The sequence below is a fragment of the Eumetopias jubatus genome, unplaced genomic scaffold, assembly GCF_037043125.1.
Source record: "Eumetopias jubatus isolate StellerSeaLion01/CBP00866 unplaced genomic scaffold, mEumJub1_p1.0 scaffold_14, whole genome shotgun sequence".
NCBI lineage: Eukaryota > Metazoa > Chordata > Mammalia > Carnivora > Otariidae > Eumetopias > Eumetopias jubatus.
Genome location: NW_028274820.1, coordinates 101,400,345 through 101,414,241, shown reverse-complemented (window position 1 = coordinate 101,414,241; position 13,897 = coordinate 101,400,345). Strand labels below are relative to the sequence as shown.

Sequence of the window (13,897 nt, the reverse complement as noted above, 5' to 3'; positions counted from 1 at the left end):
CGCGCGCACGCGCCGCCCGCCCGGCACGGCCGAGTCCCGCGGGCGCCTCTGCGTGGGGCTGGCTCGGCGCCTCCGAGCCCGGCGGGCCCTGTGATTGGACGGGAGCCCGCCTCGCGTCCCGCCAATCGGGGCGGCGCTTGGTTGGACTGGGGGGGCCAAATAAAAGCGATGGCGATTGGGTTGCCGGGTTTGGCGCTCGGTCCGGGAGCGTCCGACACCCACTGGGACGCAGAAGGCGGTGGGGCCCCGGCGGCGGCGGCGGCGGCGGCGGCGGTGGCGGCGCGCGGGAGCGGCGCGCGGGAGTGGCGCGGGCTGGGGCGCGGGGCGCAGGTAACGCGCCGCTGTCGGGCCGACCGGCCGGCGGGGCTCTGGAGCCCGGCGAGGGGCGGAGGCGGCGGCGGCGGCGGCGGCGGCGGCGCCGGGACATCCCCGCCGCCGCGTTGCCCGTCCGGGTGTCGCCCAGAGCCGGCACTCCCGGGCGCCGCTTTTGCAGGCTGGGTGAGAGGAAACCCCTCGGCAGGGGGCCGTGGGTCGCGGCTGACCCGCGCGCCCCCGCGGGCGGTCAGTGTCGGACCCCCAGACACCCGAGGCGGGAGCAGGGGCGGGTATCCGCGGGGGGCTCGCGGAGGGGTCCTCTCGCGTGCCCGCCCCTCCGGAGGCGCCGGGGCTGGGCTGGGGGCGCTCCGGTGCCCGGGGCGGGCTGGCCGCCCGAACCGAAGTCTCCTTTGTGTGGAGCGCCGCGGCGGGAGCGCCCGGGTGGGACGGGACGCACACAAGTTGGTGGGACCTCGCCGCCGAGTGCGCACTCAGACAAAGGACGGACTGTGTCTCGGGGGAGCTCGGCGCGAGGAAGGGGCAGTGACACCGGGCCTGACAGCAGGCGGGAGAGGGGCGTGGGGAGCCCGGGCCGCGGCCGCGGGTGGGCGGGCTCGGCCCCACGCCCCCTCCCCACGCGCGCGCAGGCTCGGCGGGGCCGCGGCGGCCGGGACGGCGTGCGGAGACGGGACTCCGAGTGGCCGCGCATCTGACGTTTCCCCCTCAGCGGCCGGGAACCTCGCGGCTCCAGCGGCTCGGACGAGGCAGTGTCGGGCTGCCTTCGCCTTCTCGTCCTCCTTTCTGTTAAGTTTTCGGGCAGGGTCGAGCTGTTCTCCCCCTTCTTGGTTTTGTTCGTTTGGAAGGCTTTCCGTCGAGTTCCCGCGTCATTGTGTACCCCCTTTCAACCACCAAAAAGTCTGTGCCACGGGGTTGCTTTTGGAAAATGGGAGGAATTGAGGAGCACGGTATTTTGGAAAACTTGGTGAACTCGCGCGTAGTGAGTTCCCACTTTCCAAAGAATCAAAATCTTAACAAAAATTACAAGCTGTTTTGGCCAACTTGTGTGATGCGTCTGAGAATGGCGACAGGTGCTAACGAAATCATCTGTCATTTAGTAAGCGATTACTCCCCCAAATCCCTAGGGGTTGAATGAGGATGAGATGGTAGAAATAGTTGACCAAAATAAAGTGCTTACGACAAATGTCTGTTTAGATTATATGGTTAGCTGTTGCTTATTGATTGGTCTTAATTTTCCGTGAACAATAGCTTTGGGGAGTCAGAAAAGACTGGATGCAGAAATGTTTGTTGCCTAAGAAATTGAATGTGTGCTGTCCACAGTTAAGCTAAACTTTGTTTATTACACAGGATCTGTTAAACTTAAAATTCATTTGGAAATAAAAATCTGCCTTTGGAATTTAAATAGATTTTATTACAAGGTTTACTCTTGGTTTCGAAACTCATCAGTTTAATTGTATGGTGTTTTAAATTTACATAAAACATTGAAAAAACCTTTATAAAACTAATGGTACAGTTGAATATAATCTATACTTTTATGGTAAGTTTTAGAGTTTATTTTCCATTACTCTTCGTTCATGAGCATTGGGAACTACTTCACATTTAGGAGTAAAGTGAACAAGTCTTCAAAACCTGACCAGTTTATTGATAATTTTCCTTGCAAGAAAATGAAAATGCTTAAGAAGTATTTTAATGTTCATAGTCTCTGAGTTGGGGATGGATGGGATTCTAGTCCTAGATAGAAGGGTTCCTGTCTCTCTGGAGGTGGATTAGGGTACGTAATGTTTAAACTCTTGGAAACACTTAGCATCTTCAGTTCTGATTTTTGTGGAAAGTGAATATATTCAAAGAAAAGGAATTTAGAAACACACAGGCACTCTTCTGATTTGCGTTCTATCTGATAAAGAGCTAATGTGTATCTGCTGTCTTACGGTTTCATAAAAATGGAGACAAAGAAATCCAGTGTAAAAGTCTTTATTAGGTGTATTTTGCAGAGTGTTAGACACCGTTGAACAGACATCCCAGGTGCTGCCCTAAGGGTTTGGATTGTTAAATAACGTTTACATTTAGTTACTGATAGCTGTATATTGAAAAGTCCTGGTAGTTCTTGCCCACTGTTAGGAGATGAGTTCTGTAAATTTTGGCAGAAATTTGGATCTTTTAGAATAAGAAATTCTAGTTTTTCCCTTGTGGATTTTGTGATTGATAATTACTGTCCTTTGCCACAAGATTTTCTAAGAAGCCTTTTGGGGAGTTGGCTTAAAATTTTTGTTTTAATTTTTTTCTGGTTGAATTCTGAGTATATACAAGTCAGTTTTAAGTGGTGATTAAAAAAACACTTGTTGATTTAGGCAAAAAAAAAGTTCTAATACTTTTATACCACCTTTGCCTTGCATACCTATATATTAGTAATTGTATTGGCCATTTATTTTATTTTATTTTTTTTTAAAGATTTTATTTATTTATTTGAGAGAGACTGAGAGATAGAGAGCACGAGAGGGAAGAGGGTCAGAGGGAGAAGCCGACTCCCTGCTGAGCAGGGAGCCCGATGCGGGACTCGATCCCGGGACTCCAGGATCATGACCTGAGCCGAAGGCAGTCGCCCAACCAACTGAGCCACCCAGGCGCCCAATTGTATTGGCCATTTAAAAATTTTAAGCAGATTTCTCCAGGTCGCAGTGAGGTTTTTCTAGAGTATCTTCCATCCCTTGAGCTGGCATGCTCAAGGAATGTGAATTAATTTCTGTTTTGGCCTAAATAGTGATTTAAGAAAGTTGATCTGCTTTTTTAAAAGCTGACAAGGGAAGTTACCCCAGTGGTCTAATGTATTCAGGGGCCAATTAGAAGTGATTTATGGATTTGCCTTGAAGGGTTTCTGTCCGTACAAAGAGGAAAACATTTTCTGTGCATTATGGAGGGTTCTGTATACAGGTGAAATTTTTAGTTTGGAGGAGGACATGAGTGGAGATGAACAGCTCATTAAATTCAGAGAAAGGTTCACAATCAGATGATACCTTTACCTTCTAGAGGCCTGCCCTGAATTTCCAGGCACTCTTGTGTTCCACAGGACTTTGTTCATACTTTTATTATAGCATGTATCAAATTGTATTGTAATCACTTGTTTACGCATCTGGCTCCTTCACTACACTCTTAAGTGCTTTGAGGCAGAGGCTCTGTCTTGTTTTTCTTTGTATACCTAGTAGTTGCTAGAGAATTAGAGGGTCTAATAGTTGAATGAAATATGAAAAATATAGGGAGATAATTGACAAAGGAACTTAGCAAAGCGTACAGGGTATATTAATATTTATGTTGTGAGGAACTTTGGAAGGTGTTTTTCTCCTTTGAGAGGCGATCCTAAAGAAAAACAGTCGTCAAGGTGGTTCACTTCCAAGGTTTCTCCTAGTATTATAACTAGTGAAAACTGTATATCCTTCAGGTATTCCATTGGTATTCATGTTTGGTATTCAGGCAGCTAGAGAAGCCTGATGAATCATCTGGATACCTTGCATATAGTATCTGCTTAATTTGATTTGATGTCAGTATTGATGGTCCTTGTCCAAAAATAAAAGGGAAAGTGTTGGGAGACAGTAGTAAATCTTTTAATTGAAAGGTGTCTAGTTAAAATTGATGAGTTCTTTATTGGAATAATTTGAAGTAGGTTTTGAAGCTAAAACTGAAGGAAGTAGTGCCAGTGTAATTATAGATCATTTATTGGGATGCTCTTCATCCTTTTAAAATATGGTAAGTGTAGATTAGCAAGTCCAGTAACATCTCAAAAGGCATAGCTGATAGAAACCTAAGATGGTTCCATATCTTGCCACTGTACTGTGTGGTACAAAAATATGACAAACACAAAGAAAAAAAAGGCAGTAAAGCACCTATTTGCCAGATGCTTTATTCATTTGTTTGGTTTGTTTCTTATTGTGGTAATATTTACATTGATGTTTTATTTTTTTAAGATTTTATTTATTTATTTGAAAGAGAGAGAACATGAGCGGAGGGAGGGGCAGACTCCCCACCTAGAGGGAGCCTGATGCTCAGGGCTCGATCCCAGGACCCTGAGATCATGACCTGAGCCGAAGGCAGATGCATAACCGACTGAGCCACCCAGGCGCCCCAGATGCTTTATTTCTAATTATTGTTAAAACCATCCTTCATCCATCAACAGATGAATGGATGGACAAAGCATGGTGTACACATACAATGGAGTATTATTCAGCCATTAAAAGAATGAAATTTTGATATGTGCTATAATATGGATGAACCTTGAAAACATTATGCTAAGTGAAGTAAGCCAGACACAAAAGGAGAAAATCGTATGATTCCATTTATAGGAGATACTGAGAGTAGGCAAACTCACAGAGATAGTAGAATGGATGTTTCCAGGGGCTGAGGGGAGTGGGGAATTAGTGTTTAATGGGTACACAGAGTTTCTGTTTGGGATGATGAAAAATTCTGGGCATGGGTCGTGGTGATGGCTGAGCCACATTTTGAATGTGCTTAATGCTACTGAGTTATACCCTTAAAATTGTTACAGGGTTACATTTTATGTATATTTTACAATGAAAAAAACTTTAAGTTATATGATCACACTTTGCAAACCTTTACAGATTAAGGAAACCTTGGTCTAAAGGGTTTAAGAATTTGTCTAGGATTATCCAGCCAGGAATTTGTAATCAGGATCCAAATTTGAATTGTTTGACTCCATATTATCTATTCCTTGTTCTCTGCTGGTTGGTTGATTAATGACATGTTGGTCCCAAGAAGAGTTTATGTGACTCAGTCAGAAAGTTATATTTAAAAGTAGGTAATTTGTAGTTTTATTATGGGAGGGATGGTCTGATGCCCTAGGCAAACTAAAAGATGTCTGAAGATTTCTTTCTCAGCCAGAGCTGTAATGGTGTGTGCTCTAAGAAGGAATACAGTTGAGTTTTAAGTGTGGTCTTTTGAGTCACTTTGCTTGGGCTCCAGTTCCTGAGCTGCCAGGTTGTACCCTGGGCAAATTATCCTTGATGCCTAAGTCCTCTATTTGTAACTTGGTGATCATAATGACCGTATTCATACCATAAGGTTCTTGAGGATTGAATGAAAATACATGTGAAACCCTTGGAACTATACCTGGCATAAATTGTTTAATGAAAGATTTTTAGTTACTGTGCCAGTATTGTTTTTCAGAATTAGTATACTTTCTCATGAATGGAACTAAACACTTCTAAAGTTTAAGTATGTGCTTAGGACCTGTAAATAAAGAAAATGGTGCTACATATGCTTTATGTTAGAAACGTCTATTGATTAAATACAAGTAATTCGTGTTCAGTTTAAAATACTGAAACAATTCAGACTTACAAAGTGAAAGCTTTTTTGATCTGTGTAATCCCATTCCCTACCCTTAACAGTTTGGTGTATATTTTTCTCAAACTTTTCAGTGTATTTATATGAATATGCATTTATACATATATTTTATAAAAATGGGATCAAGTTATTTTGTTCTAGAACAATTTTTTTAGGTCACTACAGAGACATCTTTATTAAAAAACAGCTGATACCTTTTTAGTGCTTGCTATGTCCTTGGCACCGTGCTTAGTGCTTTCATTTATTTATATAGATACTATAATGACGAGAGACGGGGAGAGTGGGTAACAGCCAGGTAGCGGTAGAGTAAGGGTTTGGATTTGCGCACTTTGTTTTCAAAGCCATGGTCTCTCGCTCTCCGCCTGGGTTTTGTTTTGTTTCGGTAGGGCCCATGAACTGCCAATGATTTCAGTATTTCTTAGTTGTAAAACAACAACAAAACTCCCAAAAAAGAATATGCAAGGAGACTGGTTGTAGCCTGCCAAGCCTAAAATACTTAAAGATGTGGCCCTTTATAAAAACAATTTCCTGCTCCCAGCTCTGAGCTATTAGGCTGTTTTGTTAAGTAGAATACATAGTATTTCAGTTCATGAATGTGTCATCACACTGTAAACCAACTCTCTGTGATGGACATTGGGTTCTCAAAAGAATAGAGTATCATGTACATATCTTTGAACGGTTGTGGGACAACTTTCCATAAGGAGACATCGCTGTTTCAAGATTATGCACATTTCAAGTTTTAATAGACATCGTCAAATTGCTTTCTAGAAAGGTATCAATTCTTCAGTTTAAAAATCAACTTTATTGAAATATAACTTATATACAGTAGGATGCACACATTTGAAGAGTTTGGTCTGAAGAGTTTTGCCAAATGTATACATTGGTGTCCCCACCACCTCGGTCAAGGTGTAACATCGCTGTCCTCAGAGTTCTTTTATGCTCTTTACAGTCATTCCCTCTCTACTGCCGATCAGATTGTTTTTGTTCGAGAATGTCCTATAAATGGAATTACACAGTATATACTCTTCCGTGACTGGCTTCTTTCACCCAGTGTGTTTTTGAGATTTATCTGTGTTGCTTGTTTCAGTAATCTCTTCTTATTTCTGAGTAGTATTTCATTGTATGAATATACTATTTTTTTATTCATTTACCTGTTGATGGACACATGGGCTGTTTCCAGTTTTTGGCTATTAATAAAGCTGTTATGTGCCTTTGTCTAAGTCTTTTGTGGACATATCTTTTAATTTCTCTTGGGTGGGTAAATACCTTGTAGTTGGATTGCTGGGTCATAGAGTACGTGATGATTGAACTTTACAAGAAACTGCCAGACTGTTTTCTCTCGTCCTTGTGCCATTTCAGTTCCTGCTCCGCAGGAGTTAGTTTCTCCCATCTCCTCTCACAGTTGGTGCTGCCAGGCTTTTAAGTTTGGGCCGGCTCATGAGTGTTTAGCATCTCATTTTGGTTTAAGTTCGTATTTCCCAGGTGATCAGTGATGTTGAATATCTTTTCACGTGCTTCATTGGCCATTTGTGTACATTTTTTCGATCAAACCCTTTATCCATTTAAAAAATTGTTTTTTTTGTCTAAATCAGTTGTGAGAGGTCTTTGTATGTTCTTGGTACACATTCTCTGTCATATATATTGCATATGTTTTCTCCTTTTTCCTGCTTTAATTTTGTGTATTAATGACAGTGTATAGGTCAAGTTAAGTAATGTTAAGGTGGGAGGGACAGTTGCTTAAATTCAGTTAAATTGTGTGAAAATGAATTTATTAATCCACGAGCCATTTAGTTTCTTAGTATAACAAAGTGTCATGTGTTTACAGAAGCATGGAAGTGAAAAAGATAGTATGCATACAAATAGTATTAGGTGTGTGGCCTGGGAATTTTTATTTTATTTTATTATTATTTTTAAAGATTTTATTTATTTGAGAGAGAGAGAGAGTGAGAGAGAGCATGAGAGGGAAGAGGGTCAGAGGGAGAAGCAGACTCCCCATTGAGCAGGGAGCCCGATGTGGGACTTGAACCTGGGACTTCAGGATCATGACCTGAGCCGAAGGCAGTCGCTTAACCAACTGAGCCACTCAGGTGCCCTGATTTTTTTTAATTTAAAGTTTTTATTAAGTTTTTTGGGAATTTATTTTTGTTTTTTAAATGTTTTTTTTTAAGATTTTATTTATTTATTTGAGAGAGAATGAGAGATAGCACGAGAGGGAAGAGGGTCAGAGGGAGAAGCAGAGGGAGAGAGCATGACTGGGGGGAGGGGCAGAAGAAGGGGGTAAGTAGACTCCCCGCTGAGCACCTCCCCCCAGCAGGGAGCCCGATGTGGGACTCGATCCCAGGACCCCATGATCATGACCTGAGCCTAAGGCAGATGCTTAACTGACTGAGCCACCCAGGCACCCCTGTTTTTTTTTTGGAATTTTTAAATTAAGCTGTTTTCAAAGTAATAATATTAGTAATTCTTTAAATTTTCAGTTTTGGGTAATTCAGACCTTTTCATTTATTAGAGTTAAAGGATAAGTGAGAATATTAAAAGTAATCAAAAGTAACCTTGATCTTAGAATCTGGTATATAAAAGTGGTGAGATTGCAAGCTTGGTCTACCTATTTTGACAGTTAGGTAAATTTTTTTTTTATACAAACAGATGGTTTTTAAGAGGTTATGTACTTGATTTCTTCATCCTGTTATTTTATTTCTGCAGTTTTGGTTCTTTTCCTTAGTACCCAATTTATCCTCACAATAATTTTTGGTTTTTCTTCATTATACAAGTAATACATGACTCTTCCTCCTCCTCAAGGGGGTGGAGAAAGCAAGCCTCTGGGTTTCTTTCATGATCACAGACACCTCGCCTGTGATCATGCTGTTGCCCAACTCAGTCTTCCTTTGGCTGTCAGTTCAAGAAACTCGTGAAGCCAGGCCGTCTACAGAGAACTCTCCTAATTAGTCTGATCTCTGTTCGTTTTCTTATACCTTTCCCCTATTGAACTCGATTGGTCTTTTTACCAGTTTCCAGGAAGTTTCACATGGAAAGTCTGTGTTCCGTTCTCTTTCTGGAATGTCTTCCCTACCACTTTAGCATCTCAAGATACTGTTTAGCGTGTTTGGCTCAAAACACCCTTGCCCTCTCCCAGCCCAACTAGACCCCTTATCTCCTGCATAGAAAGAAATACCTCAACACATCTGTTGTGTTTTCCTCTCCCCTTCATTTTAAGCTTTATTTTACTTATCTACATGGTGAAGGTAGAAAAGGGTTTTGTACACAGTGGATAGAAATAAAATTCTTGTGAAGTGGATTTAGGACCACAACCGTGAAAACTTGGGAGATCGCTTTTTTAGGAACAACTCAATACAGAATTATTTAAATAGCACCCCTGCCCCTAAAGCGGAGCCTTCGAGGTTCTGTCCAAGTGAGTTTTGCATGGCTATACTGTGTATCACCCAGTGAGCTTTGCTACCTCTTGTCAGGTACTATTGTAAAATTTTAATTTATGCCCCTCATATACTGTTGGCTAAGGTCAAAAAGGTTGAGAAACTGTGGAAAAAAAGTGAGGAGTGTAAAATAGTAATTATGCAAATTTATCTCAGGATGATCTTTATCCCTCACTTGCATTCATGTGAGCTAAATTCATATATCAAAATGTCTATTAAGTTTTAAAATCGTGTCAGAAGGACAAAACATCATGTCTCTTTTGTCTGTTTTAGTGCCTTGGTTTTTGATACTAAAGACCATCTCAGAAGTGCTTTGTAAGCAAACCCCCCAAATTTAAGAAATTAGATGATTTTTCTTTAAACAATTGAAAGTTTCAACCATTAAAGGAGCTTTGTATGTTTTCAGTGCCAAAGCCTAATAGTGAAATGTCATTGTATTTTATTTGTAGATGCATGAGTGCCTACCCCGTGCCTGCAAATAATAGAACTGACGATTCTTTATTGAGAAACCTGCCCTGTGCTTAATAAACATGGAGTCTCTAAACAAAACATTTTATTTTTGAAATGTTGAAAATACATGCATATTAATTATTTAAAAATAAGCGCCATATATTATTTGCTAAATGGGAAAAATATCTGTCTTGTGAATATTTTGAAGATTCTATTGAGATGAACTTTAATTTTTTTTTACCATTATAATGATCTATCATATTATTAGATGGAAAAAGCTGCAATGTGAGTATCCTTATTTATAAAATATTGATCTGAAATGATTCCCTATTCAAATTCTTTAATAGTACAAACAAAATTTGCAAAATTGTTACCAAAAAAAAAAAAAAAAACCCTGGTGGGTACTATGAGATGTTACCATGCGAAGTGTTTTTGGGTCAGAAAAAGTTGGGAAATGCCCTCCTAGAGTAATCAACAAGGACTTTCAAATGGTAGAAATGTTGCTTGAACAGGCTAGGAAGGAAATGAGTTGCTGTCCTACTTTGGCCTGTAAGTAATTTTGCCTTTGGAGGATATTTGCCTGAAATAGAGTGCTCAAGTTAGGCGCTAAAGAAGATACTCTTTTTTTTAATTTTTTAAAAATATTTATTTATTTGACAGAGAGAGACATAGCGAGAGAGGGAGCACAAGCAGGGGGAGTGGGAGAGGGAGAAGCAGGCTTCCTGCTGAGCAGGGAGCCGGATGCGGGGCTCCATCCCAGGACCCTGGGACGCTTAACGACTGAGCCACCTAGGCCCCCCCAGAGAAGATATTCTTAAAGGGTACCTTCCACTGGCAGCTGGGTATCTTGCAAAGAGCCTAGGCTCTAGGCTAAACTCTGCCACTAAACTAATTGTATTTCCGTAGCAAGTAGCTTTTGTGGATTTCATCTTCATTGCAAAATGAATGAGATGAATAAGTACACAACTTGTGATTATTGAGGATTTACCATGTGCCTTCAAAGAGATCTCTGTTTTGCAGATAAAGAAATAGGAACTTGATGAAGGTAAGTAACTTCCCTAGGTTCACACAGCCAGTAGGACCCAAGTCCCTTAGAGGCTTTTGCTGCCTCTAGGGTTCTTTTTAGCTCAAATACTGGGATTCAGGGTGCTTGGTTTCTGTTACCCACTTAGAGCTCTTCCTCTGGAGAGTTTGAGAAATACTGGACTGGAGTTCACATCACCACCACAGGTAATTGTGATCTCCCCTAGCTTGCATTTAATTGAGTTGTTACATTATATGCATTTCTCTGAAATTCTTTTTATCAATTAATCCATAAAACCTCTAATGCTGATTAAAAGCCTATTTTGTTTTCTTTTATGTCTCTGCATTATAGGCATAATAGCACCTAAAAGCTTTTTAGGACTATTGTGTATCTGACTAACTTTGTAAACAATCAGATTGGGATATTGTGATTTATAATATGTTTATCCTGTTTCTGGCACAGAACCCCCAAAACCCTTGGACTTTCCTAAGTGATAAGAGCGATAAAGGTGTCTTGATATTCATAACACACCCCTTTGAACAGTACCTGAGTTTGTGCAAATGAGATGACTTGTGGAAAGCACCTAAAGATGGGACTGGTTGCCGGGGGAGCTAACCATGTGGTTAGAAAGATTGAAACTTTTAGACCCTCCCTTTTTCCCACCCCTGGAGGGAGGGGAGGGAGTGGGTCTGGAGGTTGAGTTCAGTCACCCAACAGCCAAAGATTGAATCGTGCTTACGTGATGAAGCCTCCATAGAAACCCAAAGAGACGGGGCTGGGAGGAGAGCTGGGTTGGTGGAGCTGTGGGGCTGCTGGGAAGGGTCCGGCCACGGAGAGTACCCTTCCCACGTACCTCACCCCGAGCATCTCTTCCATCTGGCTGCTCCGCAGTTAACGCCTTTTCTAACGGTCTGCACATTTAGTAAAGAAACTGTTTTCCTGAGTTCTGTGAGCTGTTCTAGCAAATTAATTGAACCCAAGAAGGGGCTCATGGGGACCTAGTCTGGAGTTGGCTGGGAAGGAGCTCGACAATCTGGACTTGGAGTTGGCATCCAAAGCAGGGTGAGACAAGTCTTGTGGGACTGAGCCCTTAACCTGTGGAATCTGATGCTCTGTCCAGGTACATAGTGTCAGAGGAGAGTTACATTGTAGGACACTTAGTTGGTGTTGCCACACATTTGGTGGCCAGAAGTATCAGAAGTGGAGTAGTATTCGGAGTACTGTGTGTAATGTAAATGAAGATAGTTTCTCTTTACACGTATCTGCTTGGCAAGGTCAGAGTTATTTTCCGAGTTTTCTTATAGAATTTAGTCTTGTATTTAAAGAAATAAAATCGTTTTCTTTACCATTTATCACTTGTTACCCGCTAACAGCATGCAACCAGCCAGCCAGCTGTAGCTAACATTCACATTGTCTGGAAAATAAAATGTCTTCAGACTGTTGGTTGCCTCAGTCTTCACCCATTAGGACTATTCAGAGAAAGGGTGAGACGTTCTTCTTACCCTCCAAAAGGAGACATTCTACACTAGAGACAGTATCAGCGTTTTTAAAGCTGGACTATCGAACAAAGAGCCCTGTCTTTCCTAGCCCCAGAGCCTTAAGAGTCCCAAATGCTGGGCACTCATCCTAGCCTTCTCATTCTCCTTTCCCACATGGAAGTGCTGGGATGAAGGCTTTTTTCCTGCCTAAAAGCCTTCATATTAGTGTGGAAATTTCAGAGCGATAACTGCAGGGATTATATAACTGGTTTCCCTGTGGTTGGTGAATTCTTTATAGCATTTCCATAGGTATTTGGAGGCTGAAGAGAGATTTTCCCAGGGCTTTATTTTTTATTTTTTTTTTAAAGCTTTTATTTATTTATTTGACAGAGAGACATAGAGAGGGAGCACAAGCAGGGGGAGTGGGAGAGGGAGAAGCAGGCTTCCCGCGGAGCAGGGAGCCCGATGCGAGGCTCGATCCCAGGACCCTGGGATCATGACCTGAGCCCAAGGCAGACTCTTAACGACTGAGCCACCCAGGCGCCCTTCCCAGGGCTTTAACTATTAGTGGTAAGTGATGTTATACTAATCAGAAATTCAGTAGACAGTATATTTGGTAAAACAAATACTGAAAAATATCATTGATTGTAAATAATACTGAAAGGTTTGAAGTTTTCCAGTACCTCAGCAGTGTATTTATATTCTTGATAAACCTTACGAATAGGAGAATCATGAAAACGCTTGTAGCTCATAACTTCCATCTTGTCCCTAAACTATTACTATTTTTAGCAAGAAAATGAACTTTAGGGCAGAGATGAGCCGGAGGAGTTTTGAAGGGTCTCACTAGTGAAGGGTTCTGTTGGCGTCCATAGATTGTAGAAATGGCCCTTGCAGACATGTTTACCCCCCTGTTGTGTGCACTAAACTCAAATGCTGAAACTAGCTGATAACGGTCACTTGTAGGATGTCTGGAAATCCTGAGAGGTTCTGTAAATGCTTTGGGTTTAGTAGTTTGAACTACCCAGTCCTTTAAAAATTTTTTAAATTTATTTTTTATTGTTTTTATTTCTGTCTTCAGCATACAGAGGCAACATCTTATTTGGGGGCTAGGACATAAGGACAGTGTGCAAGGCAACAATAGTAAGTCAGCAGGGTTACCATGAAAAGTCTAGGAAGATTCCATATCATAAATATTTCTCTTTAGGCCCAAACCAGCCCATCTCTCCTCTAGTATGAGGAATACATCATTGGTTTTGTTTTGGTTTGTTTTGTTTTTTTGAGCACAGAGTTGTTGGTTTGCACTTTAGGGCCAATGCTATCTGAAAAATACCCTTGAGCACTAGATTAACTGAGTGGCCAAACACGTGGAGCGGGCTGTGGGGACAGCAGATTCCTGTCACCTGTCCCCTGTACTTGTTGGCTGGAACATTTGGAAGAAGGATCCTTGTATTTACCTGAATTGAGTTTCTCTTAAAATTTTGCACAGTGTGTGTTATTAAATTTGTGTTAGATGTTGGCTTATCAGAGGTTTAAGATTTAAAATTGACTTCCTGGAGGGAAGAGCATCTGACATCAGATTTACCTACATTTTTGCTTGTATCAACTAGTGGTGAATAATATGTATCTTGTCGTCTTTGAATCATGAGTTGTGTATCATAGTTTTAGTTTCTGAGCTGTAATTTTGCCTTTCATTTCCCTCCAGCAGTATTTCAGTAAACTTGAGTACATACCCTACGAAAGGAGAGGATTTAGCTCATAAAATAGATTTAGTATATTTTCAAAGAAAACTTTTATTTTTTATTTTAAGATTTTATTTATTTATTTGATGGAGA

General features: G+C 41.6%; 1 protein-coding gene across 4 annotated transcripts in view; it reads left to right on the top strand.

The window, feature by feature from the left end:
• The first annotated feature begins 260 nt into the window (after window positions 1-260).
• The window catches only part of EZH2 (enhancer of zeste 2 polycomb repressive complex 2 subunit), a 66,435-nt gene continuing 52,798 nt past the window's right edge, over window positions 261-13,897 (top strand). For 3 of the 4 annotated variants that reach the window (XM_088018660.1, XM_088018659.1, XM_088018658.1), the window contains exon 1: window positions 283-330. The gene's annotated coding sequence lies outside the window, so the exon portion shown is untranslated. Of the gene's footprint in view, window positions 331-13,897 lie in introns of all 4 variants that reach the window. The other variant, XM_028106286.2, reaches the window with a different exon arrangement.